Here is an 11,106-nt window from a genome sequence, read left to right as displayed (position 1 = left end):
TCTAATTATGTATCTTTCATTTATTGACTAAGTTGAGATTAGAAACTAGTTTTTATGACTTGTCCTATAGGTTCTTAAATAGTGGAATTTATCGATAATACTATGTATGTATCACAGTATTGATGTAAATATCAGATAGGATATTTAACTCCTAGCACAGTGTGGCACAGTGTAGGTGATGAATAAATTTATTGTTAAGAAATGGTTAGATAGTGCATACTGTGAACAACAGAAGCTTGGGTTGAAGATAAGGTCCTCCTTTGACTCATGGGATTGATCTGTGTATGATTCTGAAAAGGATTGCAGAATTAAAGGATGTTGTCCCAAGTCCTTTATATTTTGAAGATGAAAATCCAAAGCCTTCGTAAGTATCCTCAAGTCCAGATAAAGGTTTTGTTGCTGCAGGAGAACATGTTTGCTCACATTGCTGTTATCTCAATAGAACCAACTGTGAGAGCGGAGCTGATGGAACAGGTGCCTCACATCGCACTGTTTTGTCAAGAAAACCGGCCTTCAATACCATACGCTTTTTCCAAATTCTTACTACCTATTGTGGTTAGATATCTTGCAGATCAGAATAATCAGGTAAGAGTACCATTTATATGTTCTTAAAAGAAATATGTGTAGTGTAATATATGGAGAATAGCCTAGCCTGAGTGTTCTCTTTGGAATGTTTTTTTTCCTCTTTAACTCGGTTACTGTTTTCAAAACGAACATTTTTCTTAGACAAGATGTGTTTAGAGTCTGACAAATCTAGTAGATCCCTTTAATTATTATAGACACTGCCTAGTAACTGCACTCTCACTTGGTAACCTCCTAGGGGTCCCTCAAAATGTTTGTTACTTTGTGAGGCACCTTTTATCAGGATGGCTCTGTCCACTTCCTCTGTTATAACACAATCTACCAGGTTCTGTAGTCTTTGTAATAGTTGAAGAAAAGAAACACAAACATTTATTTGCAGAGTTTTGCCAGTTGTGGGTCCCTTTGAGATGAGAAATCTTTGTTTATAAAAGTCAAGTGGTAGAATTTTGTCACGTCGCATATGTGCTTTGTTTGTGGTGTTCTTTTTCTCCTAGGTGAGGAAAACAAGTCAGGCAGCTTTGTTGGCTCTGCTGGAGCAGGAGCTCATTGAACGATTTGATGTGGAGACCAAAGTGTGCCCTGTCCTCATAGAGCTGACTGCCCCAGATAGCAATGATGATGTGAAAACAGAAGCTGTGGCTGTAAGTCAAATGCCATTTTTCCATTTATGCAAAATGTGACTGATAAGAGGTGCTTATTAAAAGTTAGGCTGGGGTCAGGCGCGGTGGCTCATGCCTTTAATAATCCCAGCACTTTGGGAGGCCGAGGTGGGTGGATCACTGGAGATCAGGAGTTTGAGACCAGCCTGGGCAACATGGTGACACCTGGCTCTACTAAAAAAATACAAAAATTAGCCAGGTTAATTTTTGTGCACCTGTAGTCCCTGTTACTTGGGAGACTGAGGCAGGAGAATCACTTGAACCTGGGAGGAGGTGGAGGTTGTGGTAAGCCAGGATCAGGCCACTGCACTCCAGCCTGGGTGACAGAGCAAGACTCCGCCTCAAGGAAAAAAAAAATTAGGCTGGGCTGGGTGCAGTGGCTGACTCCTGTAATCCCAGCACTTTGGGAGGCCACAGTGGGAGGATCACTTCAGACCAGGAGTTTGAGATCAGCCTGGCCAACATGGCAAAACCCCATCTCTACTAAAAATACAAAAAATATTAGCCAAGTGTAGTGGCACATGCCTGTAATCTCAGCTACTCTGGAGGCGGAGGCACGAGAATCATTTGAACCTGGGAGGCAGAGGTTACAGTGAGCGGAGATCATTCCACTGCATTCCAGCCTGGTTGACAGGACAAGACTCTGTCTAAAAAAAAAAAAAAAAAGAAAAGAAAAGGCTGGTTTACCTTGTTTAACATTTTTCTGTTAAAGTTGCCACAAATCATTAAATTTGAAATATACTCAGGGCTAGAAAGGGACATAAATGCTTACAAAGGAAAATGTACCTTCTGCAAACAATAAGAAAACAATAAATAATTGTAAATTATTATGTCAAAATGGAAAACTGAAATGGTTATTTTATCCATGCAGTTAAAATTTTAAAAACCCTGTATTGAACGAAGAAACACTTGAACCCCTTCAGTAGGTATTGAGCACTTTTCTAGGCATTGTAAGCACGGTGGAAATAAAATAATACTTGGCTCCTGCTCTGACAGGTATGGTCTTTCTGGGAAGGATGGTCAGGCAAGTACATTTCCCAGGATATATGACATCATTGATGGTTATCAGAAGAATGTACAGATTGTTAAGCCATTATGCACATCATAAAGTCAAATGTAATAGGAAGATTCTGGGTTTTTTGGACATGGTTTGCAAATATTCTGATTACTTGAAGGCCATGAGAGGGCATGAATTAGAATGGAGTAGTATCTGTTGTGATTCACATCTGTGGTTCCTGAGTTCGGATAGTAGTAATTCTGATGGCAAATTTATTCAAATCTATTTGGATAGTAAGAGTTCACTCCTTAAACCTGAAATAATATGGTTGCATCTTTGTTGATATTTTTTAAAAATTACACTATATGTAGTGCTGCTGGATTATCATTAGTGGGATGAATTAGATGATCTTCCTAGTCTCTTTCCCTTGAATAATTTCTTGAATCTATTATTTTTAGATACTCAGTTACCAGTTAATAATAAATTTACTTTTCAGTAATGTTTTATTGAAGTGAAACTTACATGACATAAAATCATTTTAAAGTGTTAGTGGCATTTAATATGTTCACAAAGTTGTATAACCACCGTTTCTTCCTAGTTCCAAAACATCATTATTTCTTTTTTTACTTTAAGATTTTTTCAATGAAGGAAGTCAGTTTTGGTCTTGGCCTACTTTTTGGTTTATATTGAGCTGTTTAACTTGCTGTATTATCATTCTCAATGCAATGTGAAATTAGTAAAACATTATAATAAAAAATTTAAAAACTAGATCCAGTGGTAGTAGGAATCTCATGATTCTCTTACAGTTGTGTTTGTTTTTTGGTCATGTTTTATATTCCTTGGCTTCCATATTTTTTTCTCTGTCTTGGTAGAGAAGGTATAATTATTTCTTAATAAAAACTAATTTCTTAATAAAATAATTCACTTTTAAATAATTTAGTTATGCTACATCAGTGATATACAGCATAACTTTGAATTGTTAACTAGAGCATGGAGATGCTTATTCAGAAAACAAAGCTGGCTTTGGGATTTAGGAGATACAGGCCTTGTCTCCAGTTCTGATCATGGTGGGATTTTCATGGGGATAGTGTTGAATCTGTAGATCAATTTGGAGGGAATGGCCAGTTTTACAGTCTCTGAACACGGTGGATCTGTTTATTTAGGTCTTTGATTTATATGTTTAATCTTTTGTAGTTTTCAGCAGAAAGTTCGTGAGTGTATTTCGTTCAATTTCATATTTTTTAAAAAGTACTTCTGTGAATGATCCTGTTTTTAAATTTTCCAGTTCCTTGCAGAAATAGAATAGATTTTTGTAGTCTATTGTATAGCCTACAACCTTCCTAAACATATTTATTCTGGTGGCTTCTTTGTAGATTCCTTCTGATTTTCTATGTAGACAACCATGTCATATTTGAATAGAGAGAACTTTCTTTCTTTGCAATCTTTATGTATCTCTTTTACTTCTTTATTTTGTCCTGTTTGTACAGTCTAGCAATTGATAGAATTGTTAAATGACGACAGGCTATCCCATTTCTTTCTGTATTAACTGCGGGAGCAATGTATCTAAATAGAGGGCCAGTTTTCAAATAAAGTTAATCCTCACTTTGCCTGCTTTTAGCTGAAACATGCCTGTATCAGAACTGTGTCCATGCTTTCCCTGGAACTGAAGCTTTGCAAAACCAGGACTTGGTTCTGATATGTATGAGCTTTAGTTCACAGGGTGCTTTTCAAGGCAAGGACTGAATTATTTTCTTAGCAATACAGATATGCTAAATCTAGATCTTTCCTGGGGGTAATTTTCCCCTTGAACAGTCACTAATGTTTTAATTGGGAAAATGTAAGTTTTGTTTCTTTTGCTTTTAAAATTACCAGGCAAAATGATGAAGTAGTAATAAGATGGAAACTGGACAAAAATGAAATTGTTAGGATTTTCCGTGGGTTTACTGGGCATGAAGTATTTATGGGTTGTTTTTATTGATTGTGGTTAATATCTGCCTTTGTTTCCTGCTTAGATAAATAAGATGAAATTAATAATTGGCTATGAATATTTTCTGTGATGTATATAGTATAATGATGCCATATCATATTTTGTTCCCTTAAATTATATGCTTTTATTAAGTTATTAAATTTAACTGAAAGAGCCTTACTTGATATTTTCAGTTGTGTGTTTGTTCTTACTTATTTTAGATAATGTGCAAAATGGCTCCCATGGTTGGGAAGGACATTACAGAGCGTCTTATCCTCCCTAGGTTTTGTGAGATGTGCTGCGATTGCAGAATGTTTCACGTTCGAAAGGTATTTTTTTCGTTTTTTTTTCTTCTGTTTAAAAACAGTGCTAGTGGTTAATGTACTGATACATGACATTTAAAAGATTATCTTAGAAGAACCTTATGTGTAATATTTTGAAATGTCAGTGATGCTTTTGTTGTCAGGTCTGTGCTGCCAATTTTGGAGATATTTGCAGTGTAGTTGGCCAGCAAGCTACTGAAGAAATGTTGGTAAGTATTGCAGATATAAAGGAGTAAACAGTGTGTGTTACAAAGTAGTACATAAAGTTTGAAATGCACACATTTACTTCAAAGTTTTATTAACACAATTCCATGAATATAAACCAGAAAGATAATAACTTTGAATTTAGGAGTTTAAATATCTGTAATCTGGGCGTTTGAATTATATTTTGATATTTATTAAAATATAGATATGTTTCAGAACCATTGATCTGTTTTACCTCTTCCATTTCTGTTAAGCAAATCAATTCTTATTCAACTGAATCTTTAATTTTATTGCAACCCTCAAGAATGTTGATGGCATATTAAATGTATAGCAAGTTAGTTTTAAGTAGTACACAAGATGCATATACTTGATGTATAAGGCACCATACCTAAAGAGTTTCTGAAGCCATCTCTTACGCAAAATAATTAAGTTCAGGGGCAAGCGCTTGTATAACATTAAGCTATGATTGTTGAGAGTGCTTTTGCATAGCCAGTTGAGTTATAAATTAGATGTGATTGATTGAAAATTGTTGAGTATAAATACTAATAGATCGTACTTTTTAAGACAATCCAATATTTAAAATACTGAGGCCAGGCTTGATGGCTCACACCTGTAATCCTAGCACTTTGGGAGGCCAAAGTGGGTGGATCACCTGAGGTCAGGAGTTCGAGAACAGTCTGGCCAACATGACGAAACCTCATTTCTACTAAAAATACAAAAATTAGCTGGGCGTGGTGGCACACGCCTATAATCCCAGCTACTTGGGAGGCTGAGGCAGGAGAATCGCCTGAACCCGGGAGGCGGAGTTTGCAGTGAGCCGCGATCGCACCACCTCACTCCAGCCTGGGTAAAAGAGTGAGACTCTGTCTCAAAACAAACAGACAAAAAAAAAAAAACAGAAAATGAAAGCAAAGTAACTAATGAAATCTGCTATCTTTATCCAACTAACAAGACTCTTTCCTTTTCACATAGCTGCCCAGATTTTTCCAGCTTTGTTCTGATAATGTATGGGGAGTCCGAAAGGCTTGTGCTGAATGCTTCATGGCAGTTTCATGTGCAACATGTCAAGAAATCCGACGGACCAAATTATCAGCACTTTTTATTAATTTGATCAGTGATCCTTCACGTTGGGTAGGGTTTTGATTATCACTTTTGTAAAATAATACATTTGTGTCCGTTTTAAAGCAAACATAATTTTGACCTCATAAGAAATAACTTAAAATTTAAGATATATTATTTTTTATACTTTTAGGAATAGACAGTAGAAAGACTCCTATATTAACAGTTTTTATGTTTTTTTGTAACAGGACAAAAATTTCTTGACAAATTTAAGTCCTGTTTTTTATTTAATTGGCATGATGTTTTATGTTAATTAATTTTTAGATGTTAAACCACTTCCATCTTTGGAATAGGTCCCACTTGGTCATAGTGTATAACTCTTTTTATATGTCACTGGATTCAGTTTGTCAGTATTTTGTTGAGGATTTTTGTGTCCTTATCATGAGAGATATTAGTCTGTAGTTTTCTTATGGTGCCTTTGTCTGGTTTTGTCAGAGTAATAATGGTCTTATAAAATGTGTTAGGAAATGTTCCCTTCTCTACTATTTTGAGGAGAGTTTTCAAGAATTGGTATTGATTATTCCTTAAATGTTTGGTTGAGTTCAGTGGTGAAGCCGTCTGGGCCTGGGCTTTTCTTTGCCGATAGTTTCAAAATTCCTAATTCAGTCTCTTCACTTGTTATAGGTCTGTTGTGTGTTTTTTTCTTGAGTCAGTTTTCATAGTTTGTATCTTTCTAGGAATTTTGTACATTTCATCTAAGTTACCTGATTTTGTTGGTATATGGTTATACGTAGGATTCCTTTATCATCTTTTAATTTCTGTAATGTCAGTAGTAATGCCTCTTTTTTCATTTCCTATTTGAGTAATTTGAGTCTTGTCTCTGTTTCTTGGCCAGTCTGCTAAAGGTTTGTCCGTTTTGCTGAGCTTTTTAAAGAATCAACTTTTGGTTTCCTTGGTTTTCTCTATTTTTCTATTATTCATTAATTTCCATTTTAATCTTTATTCTCCCTTCTGCTTGCTTTTAGTTTGCTTCTTTAGGCAGAAGGTTAGGTTATGGATTAGAGGTCTTCCTTCCTTCTTTGAATTATCATCTGGGGTAAATGGCTTTCAACCTGAAAAACTTAATTTAGTATTTCTTGTTAATATGGTTCTGCAAACAACTGTTTTCATTTATCTGTGAATGTCTTTATTTCACCTTCGATTTTGAAAGACAGCTTTGCTTAATTTGAGATTGGGTGTGTTATGCCACTGCCTCTGACCTCTTCTGTTTCTGCTGAGAAGTCAGCTGTGAATCATATTGGGGTTCCCTTGTAAGGGATGTGTCATTTTTCTCTTGTTGCTTTCTGGATTTTTCTCCTTGCCTTTGACTTTCAGAATTTTTACTGTGATATATCCGTATGTGCAGCTCTTTTGGTTTATACTACTTGGAGTTGATTGAACTTCCTAGTTATGTAAGTTATGTTTTTCTATACATTTGAAAAGTTTTGAGCCAACATTTCTTCAAATATTTTTCCTTCTCTTCTCTCCCTGTAATATTCCTATTGTATATATGTTAATGTGCTTAATGGTGGCCGATATTTCTTTGAGGCTCTTTTCATTTTTCCTCATTTTTTCTCCTCTCTATTCTTTGGCTTGCATAATCTTTCTTGATCTATCTTCAATAGATCAATTCTTTGTTCTGCCAGTTCAGATCTACTGTTGAGCTCATGTATTGACTTTATTTTAGTCATTGCACTTTTCAGCTGTAGAATTTCCATCTGGTTCTTTTTTATAATTTCTCTTTATCGATGTTATACTCTAGTTGATGCAGCACTGTCACCATACCTCCCATTACTTCTGTAATCATCATTTCCTTTGGTTCTGTGAACATGTTTATAATAGCTACTTTGAAGTCTTTTTTTAAGTCTGAAATCTAATTGCTCTCACAATCAGTTTCTGTTGCCTGTCTCTTTTATCCCCCTAATGTATGGAGGTTTTTTTTTTTTCTTTTTTCTTTTTTGCCTGCCTTGTGATGTTTTGTTGAGAGTTGAACATTTTAGATAATATATGTAGTAACGTTGATACTGGTTGTCCTCGCTCCCCCATGGGGCTTGTTACCATTATTTGCTTGTTTAGTGACTGGCTGGAATGCTTGAGTGAAGACTATTTCCCCATTCTAGGAGGTACAGCTTTGGGTCTGCCCACAGTCACGCTGGTATGACAGGGGCTTGGTAGGTATGGAAGGGCAGCAGCCTGAGGTTCCATTGGCTTCTTTCTCCTGGTGAGAACTCACCACCCTGTGAGCTAGACCAGTGGCTTTTGGGGCCCCAGTCTTTTCAGTGTGCCACACCCAAAGGAGGGTGGAAGAAAGGAGCCTCACCCCTCAGCTGCTGTCACTCAGGACTGGGCCTCAGCATCAGGTAGCTGGAGCAATGCAGCCTGTGCCCAGGAGCTGCGGGAGAGCAGACCCCAGTGTGCTTGGCCACAGCACACTGCAGTCTCACACCTCACCTCTCTGGAGGTAGTATAAGGAGGAAATGGTCGGCCGGGCGCGGTGGCTCACGCCTGTAATCCCAGCACGTTGGGAGGCCGAGACGGGCGGATCACGAGGTCAGGAGATCGAGACCATCCTGGCTAACACGGTGAAACCCCGTCTCTACTAAAATACAAAAAACTAGCTGGGCGCGGTGGCGGCGCCTGTAGTCCCAGCTACTTGGGAGGCTGAGGCAGGAGAATGGCGGGAACCCGGGAGGCGGAGCTTGCAGTGAGCTGAGATCCGGCCACTGCACTCCAGCCTGGGCGACAGAATAAGGTCTCAGCTTTTTTACCATTTTGTCAGTTTTTCTTGAGTTGATACCCTTCATTTGCTGCTTGCTCTCGGGTCATTTCCAGGGTTGAATTTGTTTTATTATTTCAATTCACCGGAAGTGGCCAGCCTGAGCGCCTCACAGGTGATGGCAGAGATCAGGTCTAGGACTTTGCATATTCATTCCCAAAACCAAATACGTAGGAGGGCAGACTCGTTAGCCTTTGAATATTAATGTTATGTTTTTGTTATATCCGATCGGCTTGTTAGAAGATTAACATACTACTTAAGTTTTCTTTGTGAGGCTTGTATTGGTCATTTTGGTTGGTAACATGATTTAGTTCCTATTAATTTGAGGATGTGGATGTGTCCGTCTTTTAGAGATTGTACAGCTCTTCCTTTGTATCCGTGGATTGGTCCAGGACCCTTGTGGATACCCTCAAATCGGGATACTAATGTAACCTATGCATCCTCCTGTACACACTCAAAGTCTCGGATATAATGACATAGTATTGCATGCCAACCCGTGCACATCCTCTGTACAACTTTAATCATCTTCGAATTGCTTATATTAATCAGCATAATTGCTATGTAGTAATTGTTATTCTGTCTTATTTAGGGGATAATGAAAAGGCAAAAAAGTCTGTACTTGTTCACGTACAGACACAGACATCATGGATCTATAGCTATGTTTTCAATGTGCAATTAGTGAACCCACAGAACTGTGATACAGAGGCGGACTGTATATGCTGCACTTTGTCTGAGAAAAGTTGTATCTTATGCTTATTTAACACACCACACACACACACACACAGTAAAACTATGCCTGTTTAGTTGCAAAAAAAAATACAAGATAGTCTTTTGTCTGAACAATGTTAAGCCATTTCGGGAAGGTTATAATCTGTATTATCTCTTCTCAAAAGTTAAAATTGGATTAAAAGTTAATTTTATTTCTGAAATTCTTTAATATTTATTCTTTGAGTGACTTGTGGATTTTTTAGTGGTTTCCAGAAACTTTGTTTAAAATCATTAGTTGTTTATTTCTTAAAGTCATTGAAACTAGTAAAAGCAGTAGCTTAAAGTCAGTTTCTTTTGAGGAATAGCTCAAAGTAGAAATATTTTTATAGTGTTGGAAAATTACTCAATTACAGGCAGTGGGGTGTGTTGGAGAGTTAAAATTGGACTTTAGTCCTGATTTCATTGTAACTATAGGGTAACATTGAAGAAGTCATTTTATTTGGATTCCAGTTTCTGTTTTTGTGAAATCAAGGAGGTAGATTAATAGTAGGATTTAATTAACTCTTACTAGACACTCTAAGGTGATATCTGTCCTCCACATTAAACTTTTTTCATTCTTATCTAACAACAAGGTAAACTAATGATTTAGATAAATTAAGTTTTCTATGTCCTTTATTGGGAACAAGCTCAGAGATTTAACAATATTCAGAGAAGATTACATTCATGCATACAGTGTTAGAAGTGACCTTTTATCCTTTTATGGAAGTGATGTTTGGTGACTTACGAAGAGGAGAAAACCCTTAGTTTACACACATACGAGCTATTCTTTTCTCTCTCGTGTATATAATTCTAGCCTTTTTAAAAAACCAATTGAGTCATTTCTTATATATGCTTCTCCAAGAGTAAGTAAATACTAATAATAGATATGCTTTTTTTTTTTTTTTTTTTTTTGAGGCGGAGTCTCGCTCTGTCACCCAGGCTGGAGTGCAGTGGCGCAATCTCGGCTCACTGCAAGCTCCGCCTCCCGGGTTCACACCATTCTCCTGCCTCAGCCTCCTGAGTAGCTGGGACTACAGGTGCCCGCCACCACGCCCGGCTAATTTTGTTTATATTTTTAGTAGAGACGGGGTTTCACCATGGTCTCGATCTCCTGACCTTGTGATCGGCCCGCCTCGGCCTCCCAAAGTGCTGGGATTACAGGCGTGAGCCACCGCGCCCGGCCAATATGCTTTACGTTTATTTGCTTTTGTAAAAATCATGCTTACTATATAATTATCTTAAACTTGAAAAAGGTATTATGCCTTTTTTTTTTTTTTTAAGAAAAGGAATGCTAGCCAGGAGCAGTGACTCACACCTATGATCCTAACTCTTTGGGAGACAGAGGTGGGAGGATTGCTTGAGGCTAGGAGTTTAAGACTAGTCTGGGCAGCATAGCAAGGCCCTATCTCTGCAATTAAAAAAAAAAAGTAACTGGATGTGGTGGCACATGCCTATGGTGTCTAACTATTCATGAGGCTGAGGTTGGAGGATCACTTAAGCCAAAGATTTTGAGGCTGCAGTGAACCATGGTAGCACCATTGTTTTCCAGCCTCCACAACAGAGCGAGACCTGCCTCAAAGGAAAAGGAATGCTAAACTTCAGGGAAATTGGTGTGTGGCAAAGTCAAGGTTTTAGTAACATACCGGTTTTCCCATTGTTGTTGCCTTTGTCTGATTGTGTCCATCCATCCTTCCTTCCATAAAACTTCTCATTTTCAAAAATATGACATGAAGTGAAATTCTGTAACTTTTTTT

At 37.5% G+C, this 11,106-nt stretch overlaps 1 protein-coding gene across 1 annotated transcript in view; it reads left to right on the top strand.

Moving 5' to 3' along the window:
• The first annotated feature begins 1,197 nt into the window (after nt 1-1,197).
• Nucleotides 1,198-11,106, top strand: part of PPP4R1 (protein phosphatase 4 regulatory subunit 1) — a 41,974-nt gene continuing 32,065 nt past the window's right edge. Inside the window, 4 exon segments of the mRNA XM_017864680.1 lie at nt 1,198-1,223; nt 4,426-4,533; nt 4,671-4,736; nt 5,704-5,862. The gene's annotated coding sequence lies outside the window, so the exon portion shown is untranslated.

Source organism: Rhinopithecus bieti, unplaced genomic scaffold, assembly GCF_001698545.2.
Source record: "Rhinopithecus bieti isolate Rb0 unplaced genomic scaffold, ASM169854v2 scaffold_73682, whole genome shotgun sequence".
In the NCBI taxonomy this organism is placed as follows: Eukaryota; Metazoa; Chordata; class Mammalia; order Primates; family Cercopithecidae; genus Rhinopithecus; species Rhinopithecus bieti.
Note: the sequence above shows the minus strand (reverse complement) of the source record. Positions and strands in the feature narration are given on the sequence as shown.